At 38.5% G+C, this 20,010-nt stretch overlaps 1 long non-coding RNA gene across 6 annotated transcripts; it reads right to left on the bottom strand.

Annotated features, from left to right (window-relative positions):
* Positions 1–2,523: 2,523 nt before the first annotated feature.
* Positions 2,524–18,049, bottom strand: LOC146562170 (uncharacterized). 6 transcript variants are annotated; one of them, XR_014894623.1, is made up of 9 exons: positions 16,329–18,049; positions 15,627–15,788; positions 15,266–15,374; positions 15,041–15,160; positions 14,737–14,898; positions 5,313–5,426; positions 4,429–4,586; positions 3,944–4,001; positions 2,524–2,990 (listed from the first exon to the last, which is right to left on the bottom strand). It is a non-coding gene; the product is annotated as an uncharacterized LOC146562170 (long non-coding RNA). The 6 variants fall into 6 exon arrangements; XR_014894622.1 differs by having other exon boundaries at positions 15,336–15,374; XR_014894625.1 differs by having other exon boundaries at positions 2,524–2,987; positions 15,336–15,374.
* Between the last annotated feature and the right edge of the window lie 1,961 nt (positions 18,050–20,010).

Here is a 20,010-nt window from a genome sequence, read left to right as displayed (position 1 = left end):
TTTAAAATCTTAGCTCAAACGGCTGCAAAACCTGTTCTGTTTGCCCAGCACGGGGATATTGAGTTCTATAAGATAAAGCCATAAACATGTTTGTCTGAGTCTTCTATCAAAAGTTACAGCGATTTATATGAAGTTGTACGAAAACGCTTTATTTCGCCAAGACAGTGTGTTTCTCACTGTTACATGCATTTGAATGGGGAACTCGACCAAAACAAAGTATAGGTTTTCATTATGTGAATAATTTTAAAATCTTAGCTCAAACGGCTGCAAAACCTGTTCTATTTGCCCAGCACGGGGATATTGAGTTCTATAAGATAAAGCCATAAACATGTTTGTCTGAGTCTTCTATCAAAAGTTACAGCGATTTATATGAAGTTGTACGAAAACGCTTTATTTCGCCAAGACAATGCGTTTCTCATTGTTACATGCATTTGAATGGGAAACTCGCCTGAAACAAAGTATAGGTTTTCATTATGTGAATAATTTTAAAATCTTAGCTCAAACGGCTGCAAAACCTGTTTGCCCAGCACGGGGATATTGAGTTCCATAAGATAAAGCCATAAACATGTTTGTCTGAGTCTTCTATCAAAAGTTACAGCGATTTATATGAAGTTGTTCAAAAACGCTTTATTTCGCCAAGACAGTGTGTTTCTCACTGTTACATGCATTTGAATGGGAAACTCGCCCGAGAGAAAGTATAGATTTTCATTATGTGAATAATTTTCAAATCTTAGCTCAATCGGCTGCAAAACCTGTTTGCCCAGCACGGGGATATTGAGTTATATAAGATAAAGCCATAAACATGTTTGTCTGAGTCTTCTATCAAAAGTTACAGCGATTTATATGAAGTTGTACAAAAACGCTTTATTTCGCCAAGACAATGCGTTTCTCACTGTTACATGCATTTGAATGGGAAACTCGCCCGAGACAAAGTATAGGTTTTCATTATGTGAATAATTTTAAAATCTTAGCTCAAACGGCTGCAAAACCTGTTCTGTTTGCCCAGCACGGGGATATTGAGTTCTATAAGATAAAGCCATAAACATGTTTGTCTGAGTCTTCTATCAAAAGTTACAGCGATTTATATGAAGTTGTACGAAAACGCTTTATTTCGCCAAGACAGTGTGTTTCTCACTGTTACATGCATTTGAATGGGGAACTCGACCGAAACAAAGTATAGGTTTTCATTATGTGAATAATTTTAAAATCTTAGCTCAAACGGCTGCAAAACCTGTTCTGTTTGCCCAGCACGGGGATATTGAGTTCTATAAGATAAAGCCATAAACATGTTTGTCTGAGTCTTCTATCAAAAGTTACAGCGATTTATATGAAGTTGTACGAAAACGCTTTATTTCGCCAAGACAATGCGTTTCTCATTGTTACATGCATTTGAATGGGAAACTCGCCTGAAACAAAGTATAGGTTTTCATTATGTGAATAATTTTAAAATCTTAGCTCAAACGGCTGCAAAACCTGTTTGCCCAGCACGGGGATATTGAGTTCCATAAGATAAAGCCATAAACATGTTTGTCTGAGTCTTCTATCAAAAGTTACAGCGATTTATATGAAGTTGTTCAAAAACGCTTTATTTCGCCAAGACAGTGTGTTTCTCACTGTTACATGCATTTGAATGGGAAACTCGCCTGAAACAAAGTATAGGTTTTCATTATGTGAATAATTTTAAAATCTTAGCTCAAACGGCTGCAAAACCTGTTTGGCCAGCACGGGGACATTGAGTTCTATAAGATAAAGTCATGAATACGTATATCTGAATCTTCTATCAAAAGTTACAGCTATTTATATGAAGTTGTACAAAAACGCTTTATTTTGTCAAGACAGTGGGTTTTAGAGTCTTCATCATTAAATCTCTGGTTGCTTCCTTTTTCTATCCTATATCAGATATTTTAAAGGTTAGCTTAGGTAAAGTTCCATTCTCATGGTGAGGCAAAGTGCTTTATGTGTGTGTGTGCGTGTCATGAACGGCTATAAAAGGCCTATAATTAAAGAACAAAGCGGGGTTTGAGTTCGAGTTGCGGCACTGTCACTACTTGTAAATGGAACGCAGCCTTCCTATGGCGGACAGCTAATAACAGGAATCGGACGCGGTCCAGCCAAGTCCACAGCAACCACCATAGCAACCGCCTAGCATGACCTTAAAAACATATTCTGTCTTCATAACTATCAAAATCGTGAAATGATTTGCAAAGTGTGAAAGTGTTACAGCTGCAGAGAGCTATGGCGGTATCTATGGAAGCTGTTTACATAGCTAATAATATACGATGTAACCATGGAGACAGTCAGTCACCTTTTCTACAGTGAATAAGGTGATTGAGTGCACAGCGTCCACACTCTGCAGGGGGTAAAGACATTACTTCAATATTGTTTTATATTGATATATATTTGTCTTCTGTTGACCATCAACTCAGGTTCACCATTATAGTTTCAGCATACAAATGCACACTGTCTAAACACATTCAAAAACTCATGTCTCAGAGATAAGCACAGCTGTTCATGTTTGTCATTAGAGTTTTATTTGTAAGAAAATTATGAACTTCATATTGTGCATTAAATAAAAGAACATTTCACAACTCTGAGTCAACAGAAACAGGTAACAGAAATGTCTCTAATGTGTACAGTGTAGTGTAAGCATTAAAAGATCATAAAGGAAAAACTAACATTTATGTGAAACTAATTGTAATAAAAAATGAGCAGGTGCTTTATAGATTTAAAAGAAAGAATCTGAAAACAACACTTTTTTGGTCTAAGTGATCAAAGTAGAAAACAGAACTGATGTTCAAGAACAAACCGTAGCTGCACTAATATTACACATCTCGATCGTTGTACTGAACAGACATGTTGCTTTTAAAACCACATGCAGTGTGTGACCATGACTGTTCACTGAGACCATGAACGGCACTTCGCTGAAGCATTCTTCGTCTTCTTCTTGCCATTAAATTGGAAGCAGAAGCAGCACGAGCTGATTTGATCTACTGAAAGGAAAAAGCAGAACATCTGAGTTGAAACCAGTCAGCTGAAATCATTAAGACAGGAACAAATTCAATGCAGTGTCTCAAGTGGCTTAGCCTGTTACAACTGTTGATACAAGCTAAATACGGTTAACACACAGTGTCAGGGAGCTCCAGTGTGGGAACTAGTGGCTTTAGGTTTGTAGTCATTTAACTTTCATCCATTCATTCATTTAATTCAGGAGGAAGAAATGCCAGGTTGGTGCAGGCTGGTTACATGCATTTGGTCCCATGCTGTCTTTAATTAAATGACTTGGTTCATTTTATGGCTGGGCTGTATGTGGGGTTATATCATGTTATTTGGGCAGGAGTACCTGTCCCCTGTTAGACTTAGAAAGTTTCTCCATAAGTAGAGTTTCTAACTCTTCTAGCACATCTGTGGCTGACAGCTTTTTGGTGGCTCTTTTTACCCCACACTGGTTGTGAGTGTGTAAATAGCCCCACTAGTTATTTTGGGTTGCAGTTAACTAGGGAGGAAGGGGTGGGTATGCCATGATTAGGTGAATAACAATTATATGTGATACATAAATTTCACAATGCATGCATATATCTCTATCAATTAAACCTGGCCTGAGGGCTGCCATTTTTTACATTCAGTTATTTCTCTTAGAAATGTTGGAACTAAATAATGAATGTGTTACAGTTAAAGTGAAACACTGGTCAGTGTAAATGGCTCATTGGGACACAGAAACCTTTAAATTAAACCTGATATCTAGTGTCAAACAATATCAAAGCTGTAAAAGATGTTTACATTCAGAATTTATAAAACTATGATTGTAAATAAATTCAAACAAGTGAGCTTTTCTCTTTGTGCTGAATATCAACACTGTGGTTTCTTAGACTGTAAGCTTTACTTTAGTGCAACCAGTTGCAGAAGCTGCCACTCCAAATGTCTTTTGATAACAAGAAAAAAATACCTTTTCAGTACACGGCCTGAAGTTCTTCTCCGAAATCTTCTGCAATCGGCTTTGTCTGCTGGTTTGAAGACAATAAACCATAAAAAAGATGATTTAGTCACTTTGTCTGCGTCATGCAGCTTGAATGTGTCGTGTAACGATGTTGAATAGCTGTCGTTATCCCTCTGCTGCGTCAGTAGGATTGTACTGTACAGCATCTCATTGATATGTGAGGAATGCTAATGTAACACGATAACAGACTTACATCATTAAAATATAAAGTGCAGGAGATATTTAGATATTTTTTATATCTATATTACATTTTATAGCTGACGGATATTACTAAATAGATAGAATTTACTAAATAGCTGGATGAACATGAAAAATATGTCTATAATAACAAATGAGCATGAGAGCCAGTAGAATTAATTCAGCTGGACACTCGAAAGACGTCCTTAAATGCTCTTTAAGTGGCAGAACAGATGAGCAAACAGTTAATCGCTTACTTGAGATGAAATCTGCTCAGCTACTTTGAAAACAGCTTCTAACTGGTTCCTCCTTTAACAGGATGACTGCTCAGGGGTAAGGCCATCATGCAATCCAGCAACCTTTATGGTTCTGCTTTGATTCACCAGGAACTATTAGGGAAACCTTCCAGCGCCTCCTGTGAAAGACACAGGCATAAACACACAAACATTTATTAACATGTTCCACAGTGTTCCAGTTTGATTTTCTTATCCTGTGGACAACAACGTACATGGATGCAGGTTTATTGTTAACTTTTGTAAGGTTTATTTAATGAACATATCCAGCTGCAGCTCCACTGTGATCCTGAACTGGATAAGCACTTAAGAAAATGTGTCAATAAATGGACAAACATCAACTTACTATATTTATCCAAACAGACGGGACCAATAATGCTTCGCTGAGTTAGAGACTTTAACAGACTCTTCTATGTAAGAATGTCTCGTGCTGATATACCTGCAAACTTGACAACAAAGGTTTTTCAGACTACATGTAGCTGTCCTCTATGTCAGCTAACACATTTACATTTATGTCACACTTATTTCTGCTTTCCCATTTTATAATTATTACTTACATTTTGATTAGATACCTTGAGTTTGTAAATGATCAGATTACATAATTGGAATACAATGTATCCAATTCAGGGTTGCGGGAGGATGAAGCCTATCCCAGCTGATACAGGACAAAGACAGGCTGCCAGTTTATTGCAGGGCTAATACAATATGTGTAACAGAAAATCCACTTAAATGTTTGAGATTTCTTATAATAATCATAATTATGACTATTATTTAAAGGTTTCTTCATAAATACATTTTGATTTTTTATAACCCCTAAAATATAAACCTGAGCTGTTTCAGATTCTGACCTCTGACCTCAGTGACCTGGCTGTGTCCTCACTGCAGCTCCCTCTTGGAAGTACGTCTGCTTCTTGTCTTCCCCCAGCGTTGACCGCCTGATATCAAGATATCACGTACTGTAACTGAGGAACAAAAAAGGACAAACACTTGCCTTCATTTAAAAGTACATTCATACAGAGATAATCTATGGAAACACACTAGTTCACAGTTTGGGAGGAACCAGTTCCTGTGAAACATTTCTGTATATGAACATCATGTGGAGAATGAATGAAATGAGTTCTTCAGGTGACTCAGCAGTCCCACACTGACAAATGAAATCTAGTTAAACTATTAAGCATATTTGCTCTTCTGAAATCTGTGTTAAACAACAACAAACATAAATTAGTAACAAAAACTACAGCTGAGTATAGGCTTTACAAACCACCAGCAGCCATAATGCTAAATTTTAATCTTCAAATGTTTCTGAGCTGTCTTCAACCTGCTTTTAGCACATTAAAGTCTCAATAAATAAAGTCAATGCAGACTCAATCCTAAATGTTCAGCACACAGAGACACAGAGGTACTGTTTAAAGTTTAGTGTTAACTTGAGTCACTGATCATTCACAGTATTACAGAGTCTGGCAGTCTTTGCATGATGTCCACGTCACTGTAAGTTTCTAGCTGACTCTCAGGTGTGCCAGCAGGAAAGAGTAATAATAACCTGCATCCTGAGGTTTGTCATGCAGGATTAAAGGAGCCAAGCTTTGTTCACACAGCTAGGATTGTATTTTACACTGACCCTGGGTCAGTATCAACTTCAAGAAGACAGCTGTAACTGTTGATAGAAGAATCACACACACATATTTATGGCTTTGCCTTATAGAATTCAGCATCTCAGTGCTCAGGAAATAGGTTTTGCAGCTGTTTGAGCTAAGATTTTCAAGTTATTCACAAATTAAAACCTATACTTTGTGTCGGGCAAGAACTAAATTCAAATGCATGTAACAGTGAGAAACGCACTGTCTTGGCGAAATAAAGCGTTTCTCATCAACTTCATAGAGCTTGCTGTAACTTTTGATAGAAGACTCAGACAAACATATTCATGGCTTTATCTTATAGACTTCAATATCCCCCCAATGTGTGTGTGAGTCTTCTCACAAAATTTACAGCTGTCTTTATGAAGTTTATGGAAAAACGCTTTATTTCACCACGTTAGTGCGTTTCTCGCTATTACATGCATTTGAATGGAGTTCTCGCCCGACACAAAGTATAGGTTTTCAATTTGTGAATAACTTGAAAATCTTAGCTCAAACAGCTGCAAAACCTATTTCCTCAGCACGGAGATGCTGAATTCTATAAGGCAAAGCCATAAATATGTGTGTGTGAGTCCTCTATCAAAAGTTACAGCTGTCTTCATGAAGTTGATACTGACCCAGGGTCAGTGTAAAATACAAGTTATTCACATAATGAAAACTTATACTTTGTTTCGTGCAAGAACTCCATTCAAATGCATGTAATAGTCAGAAACGCACTGTCTCGGCGAAATGAAGCCTTTTTGTACAACTTCATGAAGTTAGCTGTAACTTTTGATAAAAGGCTCAAAGCAGAGGGATAACGACGGCTATTCAACATCGTTACACGACACATTCGAGCTGCATGACGCAGACAAAGTGACTAAATCATCTTTTTTGTGGTTTATTGTCTTCAAACCAGCAGACAAAGCCGATTGCAGAAGATGTCGGAGAAGAACTTCAGGCCGTGTACTGAAAAGGTATTTTTTTCTTGTTATCAAAAGACATTTGGAGTGGCAGCTTCTGCAACTGGTTGCACTAAAGTAAAGCTTACAGTCTAAGAAACCACAGTGTTGATATTCAGCACAAAGAGAAAAGCTCACTTGTTTGAATTTATTTACAATCATAGTTTTATAAATTCTGAATGTAAACATCTTTTACAGCTTTGATATTGTTTGACACTAGATATCAGGTTTAATTTAAAGGTTTCTGTGTCCCAATGAGCCATTTACACTGACCAGTGTTTCACTTTAACTGTAACACATTCATTATTTAGTTCCAACATTTCTAAGAGAAATAACTGAATGTAAAAAATGGCAGCCCTCAGGCCAGGTTTAATTGATAGAGATATATGCATGCATTGTGAAATTTATGTATCACATATAATTGTTATTCACCTAATCATGGCATACCCACCCCTTCCTCCCTAGTTAACTGCAACCCAAAATAACTAGTGGGGCTATTTACACACTCACAACCAGTGTGGGGTAAAAAGAGCCACCAAAAAGCTGTCAGCCACAGATGTGCTAGAAGAGTTAGAAACTCTACTTATGGAGAAACTTTCTAAGTCTAACAGGGGACAGGTACTCCTGCCCAAATAACATGATATAACCCCACATACAGCCCAGCCATAAAATGAACCAAGTCATTTAATTAAAGACAGCATGGGACCAAATGCATGTAACCAGCCTGCACCAACCTGGCATTTCTTCCTCCTGAATTAAATGAATGAATGGATGAAAGTTAAATGACTACAAACCTAAAGCCACTAGTTCCCACACTGGAGCTCCCTGACACTGTGTGTTAACCGTATTTAGCTTGTATCAACAGTTGTAACAGGCTAAGCCACTTGAGACACTGCATTGAATTTGTTCCTGTCTTAATGATTTCAGCTGACTGGTTTCAACTCAGATGTTCTGCTTTTTCCTTTCAGTAGATCAAATCAGCTCGTGCTGCTTCTGCTTCCAATTTAATGGCAAGAAGAAGACGAAGAATGCTTCAGCGAAGTGCCGTTCATGGTCTCAGTGAACAGTCATGGTCACACACTGCATGTGGTTTTAAAAGCAACATGTCTGTTCAGTACAACGATCGAGATGTGTAATATTAGTGCAGCTACGGTTTGTTCTTGAACATCAGTTCTGTTTTCTACTTTGATCACTTAGACCAAAAAAGTGTTGTTTTCAGATTCTTTCTTTTAAATCTATAAAGCACCTGCTCATTTTTTATTACAATTAGTTTCACATAAATGTTAGTTTTTCCTTTATGATCTTTTAATGCTTACACTACACTGTACACATTAGAGACATTTCTGTTACCTGTTTCTGTTGACTCAGAGTTGTGAAATGTTCTTTTATTTAATGCACAATATGAAGTTCATAATTTTCTTACAAATAAAACTCTAATGACAAACATGAACAGCTGTGCTTATCTCTGAGACATGAGTTTTTGAATGTGTTTAGACAGTGTGCATTTGTATGCTGAAACTATAATGGTGAACCTGAGTTGATGGTCAACAGAAGACAAATATATATCAATATAAAACAATATTGAAGTAATGTCTTTACCCCCTGCAGAGTGTGGACGCTGTGCACTCAATCACCTTATTCACTGTAGAAAAGGTGACTGACTGTCTCCATGGTTACATCGTATATTATTAGCTATGTAAACAGCTTCCATAGATACCGCCATAGCTCTCTGCAGCTGTAACACTTTCACACTTTGCAAATCATTTCACGATTTTGATAGTTATGAAGACAGAATATGTTTTTAAGGTCATGCTAGGCGGTTGCTATGGTGGTTGCTGTGGACTTGGCTGGACCGCGTCCGATTCCTGTTATTAGCTGTCCGCCATAGGAAGGCTGCGTTCCATTTACAAGTAGTGACAGTGCCGCAACTCGAACTCAAACCCCGCTTTGTTCTTTAATTATAGGCCTTTTATAGCCGTTCATGACACGCACACACACACATAAAGCACTTTGCCTCACCATGAGAATGGAACTTTACCTAAGCTAACCTTTAAAATATCTGATATAGGATAGAAAAAGGAAGCAACCAGAGATTTAATGATGAAGACTCTAAAACCCACTGTCTTGACAAAATAAAGCGTTTTTGTACAACTTCATATAAATAGCTGTAACTTTTGATAGAAGATTCAGATATACGTATTCATGACTTTATCTTATAGAACTCAATGTCCCCGTGCTGGCCAAACAGGTTTTGCAGCCGTTTGAGCTAAGATTTTAAAATTATTCACATAATGAAAACCTATACTTTGTTTCAGGCGAGTTTCCCATTCAAATGCATGTAACAGTGAGAAACACACTGTCTTGGCGAAATAAAGCGTTTTTGAACAACTTCATATAAATCGCTGTAACTTTTGATAGAAGACTCAGACAAACATGTTTATGGCTTTATCTTATGGAACTCAATATCCCCGTGCTGGGCAAACAGGTTTTGCAGCCGTTTGAGCTAAGATTTTAAAATTATTCACATAATGAAAACCTATACTTTGTTTCAGGCGAGTTTCCCATTCAAATGCATGTAACAATGAGAAACGCATTGTCTTGGCGAAATAAAGCGTTTTCGTACAACTTCATATAAATCGCTGTAACTTTTGATAGAAGACTCAGACAAACATGTTTATGGCTTTATCTTATAGAACTCAATATCCCCGTGCTGGGCAAACAGAACAGGTTTTGCAGCCGTTTGAGCTAAGATTTTAAAATTATTCACATAATGAAAACCTATACTTTGTTTCGGTCGAGTTCCCCATTCAAATGCATGTAACAGTGAGAAACACACTGTCTTGGCGAAATAAAGCGTTTTCGTACAACTTCATATAAATCGCTGTAACTTTTGATAGAAGACTCAGACAAACATGTTTATGGCTTTATCTTATAGAACTCAATATCCCCGTGCTGGGCAAACAGAACAGGTTTTGCAGCCGTTTGAGCTAAGATTTTAAAATTATTCACATAATGAAAACCTATACTTTGTCTCGGGCGAGTTTCCCATTCAAATGCATGTAACAGTGAGAAACGCATTGTCTTGGCGAAATAAAGCGTTTTTGTACAACTTCATATAAATCGCTGTAACTTTTGATAGAAGACTCAGACAAACATGTTTATGGCTTTATCTTATATAACTCAATATCCCCGTGCTGGGCAAACAGGTTTTGCAGCCGATTGAGCTAAGATTTGAAAATTATTCACATAATGAAAATCTATACTTTCTCTCGGGCGAGTTTCCCATTCAAATGCATGTAACAGTGAGAAACACACTGTCTTGGCGAAATAAAGCGTTTTTGAACAACTTCATATAAATCGCTGTAACTTTTGATAGAAGACTCAGACAAACATGTTTATGGCTTTATCTTATGGAACTCAATATCCCCGTGCTGGGCAAACAGGTTTTGCAGCCGTTTGAGCTAAGATTTTAAAATTATTCACATAATGAAAACCTATACTTTGTTTCAGGCGAGTTTCCCATTCAAATGCATGTAACAATGAGAAACGCATTGTCTTGGCGAAATAAAGCGTTTTCGTACAACTTCATATAAATCGCTGTAACTTTTGATAGAAGACTCAGACAAACATGTTTATGGCTTTATCTTATAGAACTCAATATCCCCGTGCTGGGCAAATAGAACAGGTTTTGCAGCCGTTTGAGCTAAGATTTTAAAATTATTCACATAATGAAAACCTATACTTTGTTTTGGTCGAGTTCCCCATTCAAATGCATGTAACAGTGAGAAACACACTGTCTTGGCGAAATAAAGCGTTTTCGTACAACTTCATATAAATCGCTGTAACTTTTGATAGAAGACTCAGACAAACATGTTTATGGCTTTATCTTATAGAACTCAATATCCCCGTGCTGGGCAAACAGAACAGGTTTTGCAGCCGTTTGAGCTAAGATTTTAAAATGATTCACATAATGAAAACCTATACTTTGTCTCGGGCGAGTTTCCCATTCAAATGCATGTAACAGTGAGAAACGCATTGTCTTGGCGAAATAAAGCGTTTTTGAACAACTTCATATAAATCGCTGTAACTTTTGATAGAAGACTCAGACAAACATGTTTATGGCTTTATCTTATATAACTCAATATCCCCGTGCTGGGCAAACAGGATTTGCAGCTGTTTGAGCTAAGATTTTCAAGTTATACACATAATGAAAACCTATACTTTGTTTCGGTCGAGTTCCCCATTCAAATGCATGTAACAGTGAGAAACGCACTGTCTTGGCGAAAGAAAGCGTTTTTGTACAACTTCATATAAATAGCTGTAACTTTTGATAGAAGACTCGGATACACATGTTTATGGCTTTATCTTATAGAACTCAAGGTCCCTGTGCTGGGAAAAAAGGATTTGCAGCTGTTTGAGCTAAGATTTCCACCAAAAAGCTGTCAGCCACAGATGTGCTAGAAGAGTTAGAAACTCTACTTATGGAGAAACTTTCTAAGTCTAACAGGGGACAGGTACTCCTGCCCAAATAACATGATATAACCCCACATACAGCCCAGCCATAAAATGAACCAAGTCATTTAATTAAAGACAGCATGGGACCAAATGCATGTAACCAGCCTGCACCAACCTGGCATTTCTTCCTCCTGAATTAAATGAATGAATGGATGAAAGTTAAATGACTACAAACCTAAAGCCACTAGTTCCCACACTGGAGCTCCCTGACACTGTGTGTTAACCGTATTTAGCTTGTATCAACAGTTGTAACAGGCTAAGCCACTGCATTGAATTTGTTCCTGTCTTAATGATTTCAGCTGACTGGTTTCAACTCAGATGTTCTGCTTTTTCCTTTCAGTAGATCAAATCAGCTCGTGCTGCTTCTGCTTCCAATTTAATGGCAAGAAGAAGACGAAGAATGCTTCAGCGAAGTGCCGTTCATGGTCTCAGTGAACAGTCATGGTCACACACTGCATGTGGTTTTAAAAGCAACATGTCTGTTCAGTACAACGATCGAGATGTGTAATATTAGTGCAGCTACGGTTTGTTCTTGAACATCAGTTCTCTTTTCTACTTTGATCATTTAGACCAAAAAGGTGTTGTTTTCAGAATCTTTCTTTTAAATCTATAAAGCACCTGCTCATTTTTTATTACAATTAGTTTCACATAAATGTTAGTTTTTCCTTTATGATCTTTTAATGCTTACACTACACTGTACACATTAGAGACATTTCTGTTACCTGTTTCTGTTGACTCAGAGTTGTGAAATGTTCTTTTATTTAATGCACAATATGAAGTTCATAATTTTCTTACAAATAAAACTCTAATGACAAACATGAACAGCTGTGCTTATCTCTGAGACATGAGTTTTTGAATGTGTTTAGACAGTGTGCATTTGTATGCTGAAACTATAATGGTGAACCTGAGGTGATGGTCAACAGAAGGCAAATATATATCAATATAAAACAATATTGAAGTAATGTCTTTACCCCCTGCAGAGTGTGGACGCTGTGCACTCAATCACCTTATTCACTGTAGAAAAGGTGACTGACTGTCTCCATGGTTACATCGTATATTATTAGCTATGTAAACAGCTTCCATAGATACCGCCATAGCTCTCTGCAGCTGTAACACTTTCACACTTTGCAAATCATTTCACGATTTTGATAGTTATGAAGACAGAATATGTTTTTAAGGTCATGCTAGGCGGTTGCTATGGTGGTTGCTGTGGACTTGGCTGGACCGCGTCCGATTCCTGTTATTAGCTGTCCGCCGTAGGAAGGCTGCGTTCCATTTACAAGTAGTGACAGTCTGCCGCAACTCGAACTCAAACCCCGCTTTGTTCTTTAATTATAGGCCTTTTATAGCCGTTCATGACACGCGCACACACACACATAAAGCACTTTGCCTCACCATGAGAATGGAACTTTACCTAAGCTAACCTTTAAAATATCTGATATAGGATAGAAAAAGGAAGCAACCAGAGATTTAATGATGAAGACTCTAAAACCCACTGTCTTGACAAAATAAAGCGTTTTTGTACAACTTCATATAAATAGCTGTAACTTTTGATAGAAGATTCAGATATACGTATTCATGACTTTATCTTATAGAACTCAATGTCCCCGTGCTGGGTAAACAGGTTTTGCAGCTGTTTGAGCTAAGATTTTAAAATTATTCACATAATGAAAACCTATACTTTGTCTCGGGTGAGTTTCCCATTCAAATGCATGTAACAGTGAGAAACACACTGTCTTGGCGAAATAAAGCATTTTCGTACAACTTCATATAAATCGCTGTAACTTTTGATAGAAGACTCAGACAAACATGTTTATGGCTTTATCTTATAGAACTCAATATCCCCGTGCTGGGCAAACAGAACAGGTTTTGCAGCCGATTGAGCTAAGATTTGAAAATTATTCACATAATGAAAACCTATACTTTGTTTCAGGCGAGTTTCCCATTCAAATGCATGTAACAGTGAGAAACACACTGTCTTGGCGAAATAAAGCGTTTTTGTACAACTTCATATAAATCGCTGTAACTTTTGATAGAAGACTCAGACAAACATGTTTATGGCTTTATCTTATAGAACTCAATATCCCCGTGCTGGGCAAACATGTTTTGCAGCCGTTTGAGCTAAGATTTTAAAATTATTCACATAATGAAAACCTATACTTTGTTTCAGGCGAGTTTCCCATTCAAATGCATGTAACAGTGAGAAACGCATTGTCTTGGCGAAAGAAAGCGTTTTTGAACAACTTCATATAAATCGCTGTAACTTTTGATAGAAGACTCAGACAAACATGTTTATGGCTTTATCTTATGGAACTCAATATCCCCGTGCTGGGCAAACAGGTTTTGCAGCCGTTTGAGCTAAGATTTTAAAATTATTCACATAATGAAAACCTATACTTTGTTTCAGGCGAGTTTCCCATTCAAATGCATGTAACAGTGAGAAACGCATTGTCTTGGCGAAATAAAGCGTTTTTGAACAACTTCATATAAATCGCTGTAACTTTTGATAGAAGACTCAGACAAACATGTGTGTGGACGCTGTGCACTCAATCACCTTATTCACTGTAGTAAACATGCACCGCTAGCTCAAGTGACTGACTGTCTCCATGGTTACATCGTATATTATTAGCTATGTAAACAGCTTCCATAGATACCGCCATAGCTCTCTGCAGCTGTAACACTTTCACACTTTGCAAATCATTTCACGATTTTGATAGTTATGAAGACAGAATATGTTTTTAAGGTCATGCTAGGCGGTTGCTATGGTGGTTGCTGTGGACTTGGCTGGACCGCGTCCGATTCCTGTTATTAGCTGTCCGCCGTAGGAAGGCTGCGTTCCATTTACAAGTAGTGACAGTCTGCCGCAACTCGAACTCAAACCCCACTTTGTTCTTTAATTATAGGCCTTTTATAGCCGTTCATGACACGCACACACACACATAAAGCATTTTGCCTCACCATGAGAATGGAACTTTACCTAAGCTAACCTTTAAAATATCTGATATAGGATAGAAAAAATGAAGCAACCAGAGATTTAATGATGAAGACTCTGGGTTCTGTAGTGACCTGAATGACTCTTTGCATACATATATTGAAGAGGACTTTAGAATGCACTTTACATTTAGACTGTTGCTGTTTAATTTTTTACATTGTTGCGGTGTTATGTCATGAATAAAGTTCACCTGCTGGGGGTTTGATGGATCAGATCATCATAATCAATGGGTCCTGAGGTGGGCGGGACTGTCTCTGGTGATGTCACCATGAAGGAACAGCATCTGGCACGTGTTGCTGAAACATCCCAGTACACTGGTGTAGTTTCCTCTCCAGCTGTTTGACATTTGACACTTCAACATTAAGGGGAAGAAGAAGAAACAGTGTTAGGTCAGGTGACCACATGGTTTCTAAAGTAACTGACAGGAAGTAACCAGGCCGTTAGAAATGGATGGCATGTGTTTAGAGTTACTGGAGTTGGGTAACTCTACTTACCAAAAGCAGAAGCACACAGATGAAGGATCAGATGCTGAATGTTGCAGGAACATGCTCGTGCGGTGGTCATTCAGTGCTGCTCCGGCAGGTTAGACAGTCCAAGACTGATATACTGCCCATCTGAGAGTTTGAAAACACACATGCAAAGATTTATTTTGTATTACAGTCAAAGTTGGATGTTCATTTTTGTCCTTTAAAAATGTTTGTGTATTTGAAAGCACTAACATTTAAGGATGACTTGGATCGTCTCCTTTAAAGGGGAGACAAGTGTATCCACTGATCCACGTCACTTTACCTGGATGATGACTCCTCTCCCCCTCACTCAGAAACGCTCCTAATATAACCAAGCAAATAAATAATATTGAAGATTTACTTACATCATTACAAAAACAGGAAAAACATCTCCCTTTGATTCTATTTCTCCATTCCTGCTGAACATCAGGCAACAAATATCTCAATAAATCACAGTAAAATGTAAAGCACATGTTTTCTCTGCTTTGTCTAACCTCTGCAGAGCCTCTGTCAAGAAAAACATATCTGTAAGCATAAAACAAATATACATTTCATAACACGTCACTGGACAAACCTCGGTCAGTTGATTTCCTCTGTGCAGTGCAGACGAACATCAGTCAGCAAGTCAAGGTGGTGAGATGGACTGGTGTCCTTTGTGACTCTGCTGGTTCTTCTGAGGAAATACCACCGTCTCTCCACACCGTCACCATCTGTGAGCACAAACTGCTGCTCTGCTCTGCCAGCATGTAGGAAATCACATATCACACACACAGGGGTGAAGAAACATTAGAACTCAACTTTGGATACTTTAGATCTAAACAGATCAAAGTAGCTCTTAGCTTCAACAATCAGTGAACAGACAAACAATGATACCATACTGATTCTGTATGAATACAATATGGTATTTTCAATACAGGTGTCAAATTAATTTACTAAAACTAATACAGATATATGTATTTTTTTTTTTTTGATAAATTCGTTTGCTAAATTATAAGAATATATATTTTTTCATTTAACAATTGCAACTGAAAGAAATTAAATATTGAACAAAAATATATTGTCACATTCTGAGCATGCTCAGCATGCTGACAGACTTGAAGTTGCTACAGATTTTAAGAAGTGATAATTATAGGGAAAAAACTTCTCTTTTTCATCCGTTTAATCAAACATTTGATGCCTTAGATGTCTCAGTCCTATAGCATTCTGCAACTACAACTAAGCTGAAGCTTGGATTTGGCTGCAGGTGCCCTGTACATCCTTCTCAACATGTGGGTACCATTTAATCACACTTCTTCCTGAGCTTTGCTTCGTCACAAGACCAAAGGTGGCATCCCGTGTCACGGTCATATCATCATCCAGAAGAAACATTTGAAGAAACATCATGGAGAAGAAACATTTACGCGCCTCCCGGTTTTGTTTTCTGATCCTGCAAAAAGACTGAGGACAACAAAGCCCAGAGAACACGAGATACACAACATCCAACATTCAGACTCAACAGCCTCCATAAATGAAGAGCACCAGGTTGGTTCAGTTATAGTAGATGTCATGGAATTTTTTAAATAAAGTCTGCAACACAGAAAGAGCTGTGATCATGCTATTTATTACTGTGCACAGGAGAGCAAACACACATCAAACATCACAATTCAGTCATGTCAGCTCTGCCACTTCACGTGTCTCGCTATGAAACCTAACGGATCAATGGTTATGCTGTTTTGTGCCCTTGACGTTATCAGCACCTGTAAAGGGAGTTGTTTTCTCAAACTGCTGAAGTAAGTTCATCTAGTTTTAGAAACTTTCATTGAACAGTCTATAACAGTGTCACAACTAAGCATATGCATAAGCACTTAAATGCTTTAAATGAGAATAACATAAAATTTCTATTACAGGAGCTAGAGCCTGTCCCAGTAGTCATAGGTAGAGCACACCTGGACAGGTCACCAGTCTGTCAGAGGACTAACACAGATGCAGCCTGACTCAATCCTAAATGTTCAGCACACAGAGACACAGAGGTACCGTTTAAAGTTTAGTGTTAACTTGAGTCACTGATCATTTGCAGTATTACAGAGTCTGGCAGTCTTTGCATGATGTCCACGTCACTGTAAGTTTCTAGCTGACTCTCAGGTGTGACAGGTGTGCCAGCAGGAAAGAGTAATAATAGCCTGCATCCTGAGGTTTTTCATGCAGGATTAAAGGAGCCAGGCTTTGTTCACACAGCTAGGATTGTATTTTACACTGACCCTGGGTCAGTATAAGTATCATACAGTTTAAACGAAGCACTGAAACTTGCACATATTTATTACAGATGCACTGAAGCTAATCGAGATATTTGCTGTCAGTCTGTGGCTGCGATTAAACACTTTACTGGAAACTTTATTAACTAGTAACTTCGTCAGTCATGACAGAAGCTAATATTTCTGTGCTAACATCGTTTAAACAGTAACAGCTTTACTCCAATATAAGCTAACGTTTACACCGTAACTTTAAGCTAGCACCATAAAGACGGTAAAACACGTAATAACATCTACAAATGCATCTTAAAGCTGTTATATTAGCACTCGGTGTATTACTAACATAACCACATTAACATTATTGACACTCGCTGGTCTGACTTTTAATAGTCAGTCTATAAATGCTGTCCGTTTAAACGGTCTTACCTGTACACACATTGCAGCCAGAGTGGATTCTGGAGTCTTCCCACGCTCCTGTTAGTGATCCTCCATCTGGATGGATGATAACAACCTTCTGAACAATCTAGCAGGAGATGGTCCATATCTAGGGGATATGGACTGATAACAGCCGAAGCGGGTGAATAAAGTCACCCAGTCGCTAGCTGTGCGATTACCCAGCATACACCAGCACAATATTAGGCACAGCACCACCATAGACATTTTCAGTGGTTTTGAATGCAGGACATGGTTATCTTACCTTGTAAAATGCATGACAATAAAACAGCTAACCACCATAAAATGGTATTGTGTATGTATGTATGTGCATGTGTGTGTGTGTGTGTGTGAGAGAGAGAGAGAGAGAGAGAGAGAGAGGGGGGGGGGGGGGGGGGGAGAGATCAAAGGCGTGCGCTTATGTTTTTTCTTGATCAAGAGTGTGCCTCCTCTCTCTTATTGGATGTATGGTATAGCATGTTTATTCAGGTGCACCTTTGAAGTCTATGAGAATACTTTGCAGCCTGGTCTGAGTGGTCATTTCTGCACAGACACAATGAAGCGTGCACTCAGTTTAGAGGAGGCTGTTGCTGCAGTTTTGCACTCTCCACAAGCAGTGGAGATACTTCTGACAGCGAAGAAGAATTTTTGCCAGGCACCGAGGAGCTTTGCAGCTCATGTGCGGAGGAGGAGAAGGAGAAGGAGGAAGAAGAGCAGGAGGAAGAGACAAGACTGGAGGATGGCCAGTGGAGATCTAAAAATGGAGAAATCATGTGGCAACCCACACACGAAGAGGTCCTGCCATTTTTTCCTCCCCCCATTTTAACCCCAGGACCAACCCATTATGCAATTCGTATAGGATCAGCAGCCCTGTGAGCACTTGCCATCTTTTTTTTGCAGAGGACATTATGCAGCTAATCCTGCATTTCACCAACCTGCAGGGGCAACAGGTCAGTAAAAGACTGGAAGGACATAGATGAGGAGTTGCAGGCTTACATGGGGCTTGTGATGCTGGCTGGCCTGTACAGGTCTCAACATGAAACGACAACAAGCCTGTGAAATGGGGAGACAGGGCTCTTCTGTTTCATGCTACCATGTCAAAAAAAAAAGAAAAGATTTGAGCAAATTAATCGGGCAGTAAGATTTGATGATCGTCTCTCCCGTCCAGGTCGCTACAGGGGGGGGGGGCAAGGCTGTGGTTTCCTACATCCCCAAGCAAAGAAAAAAGGCTGTCTTATTGAGCACCAGGCACCGTGAGCTACAAGTCCAGGACTCTGGGAAGAGAAAGCCCCACATCATCCTGGATTATAACAAATGCAAAGGGACTGTGGATCATTTGGACCAGGTAAGCACAATTATAAGTAATTTATTTGCCAAATTGTTTACCGTTTCTCATAACTGATAAAGTCAGATAATGTGATTATAATAGTTTTGATATGAGATGATAGTTTTAGACTATGATAGTTTTGATAGTTATAGTAAGGAGGGGGGGGGGGGGGGGGGTCCAGTTTGACGCCCACAGGCAGGAAGAATCTCTTGCTTATGGCTGTATAAATCTGTTCATGTCACCTGATCATTTATTTTTGTTTTGCAGGTTTGTGGCAACTACTCCTGCCGTAGAAGGACACGTAGGTGGCCCATGTGTCTGTTCTACCACATGATCGAGGTAAGCTGCTATAATGCTTTCATTCAAGACAGCTGTAACTTTTGATAGAAGACGCATATAAACATATTTATGGCTTTATCTTATAAAGTTCGATATCCCCGTGTTGAGCAAACAGGTTTTGCAGCTGTTTGATCTAAGATTTTCAAGTTATTCACAAAATGAATACCTATACTTTGTTTCGTGCGACAACTCCATTCAAATGCATGTCAGAAACGCACGGTCTCGGCGAAATAAAGTGTTTTTGTACAGCTTCATGAAGTTACCTGTAACTTTTGATAGAAGGCTCAGACACAGATCAATATGGCTTTGCCTTATACAATTCAGCATCTCCGTGCTGGGGAAACAGGTTTTGCAGCTGTTTGAGCCAAGAGCTTCCAGTTATTGAAAAAATGAAAGCCTATACATTGTTTCGTGCGAGAACTCCATTCAAATGCATGTAAAAGTCAGAAACGCACTGTCTTGGCGAAATAAAGGGTTTACAACTTCATGAAGACAGCTGTAACTTTTGATAGGAAACTCAGATATACGTATTTATGGCTTTATCTTATAGAATTCAATATCCCCGTTGAGCAAACAGTTTTAAAGCTATGTGAGCTAAGATTTTTAAGTTATTCACAAAATAAAAAGCTATA

The sequence above is a fragment of the Mchenga conophoros genome, linkage group LG12 (genome assembly GCF_057382185.1).
Source record: "Mchenga conophoros isolate Kocher_MC1m ecotype Shallow Benthic linkage group LG12, M_conophoros_male_GT1.1, whole genome shotgun sequence".
In the NCBI taxonomy this organism is placed as follows: domain Eukaryota; kingdom Metazoa; phylum Chordata; class Actinopteri; order Cichliformes; family Cichlidae; genus Mchenga; species Mchenga conophoros.
This window is presented reverse-complemented; position numbering and strand designations above follow the sequence as displayed.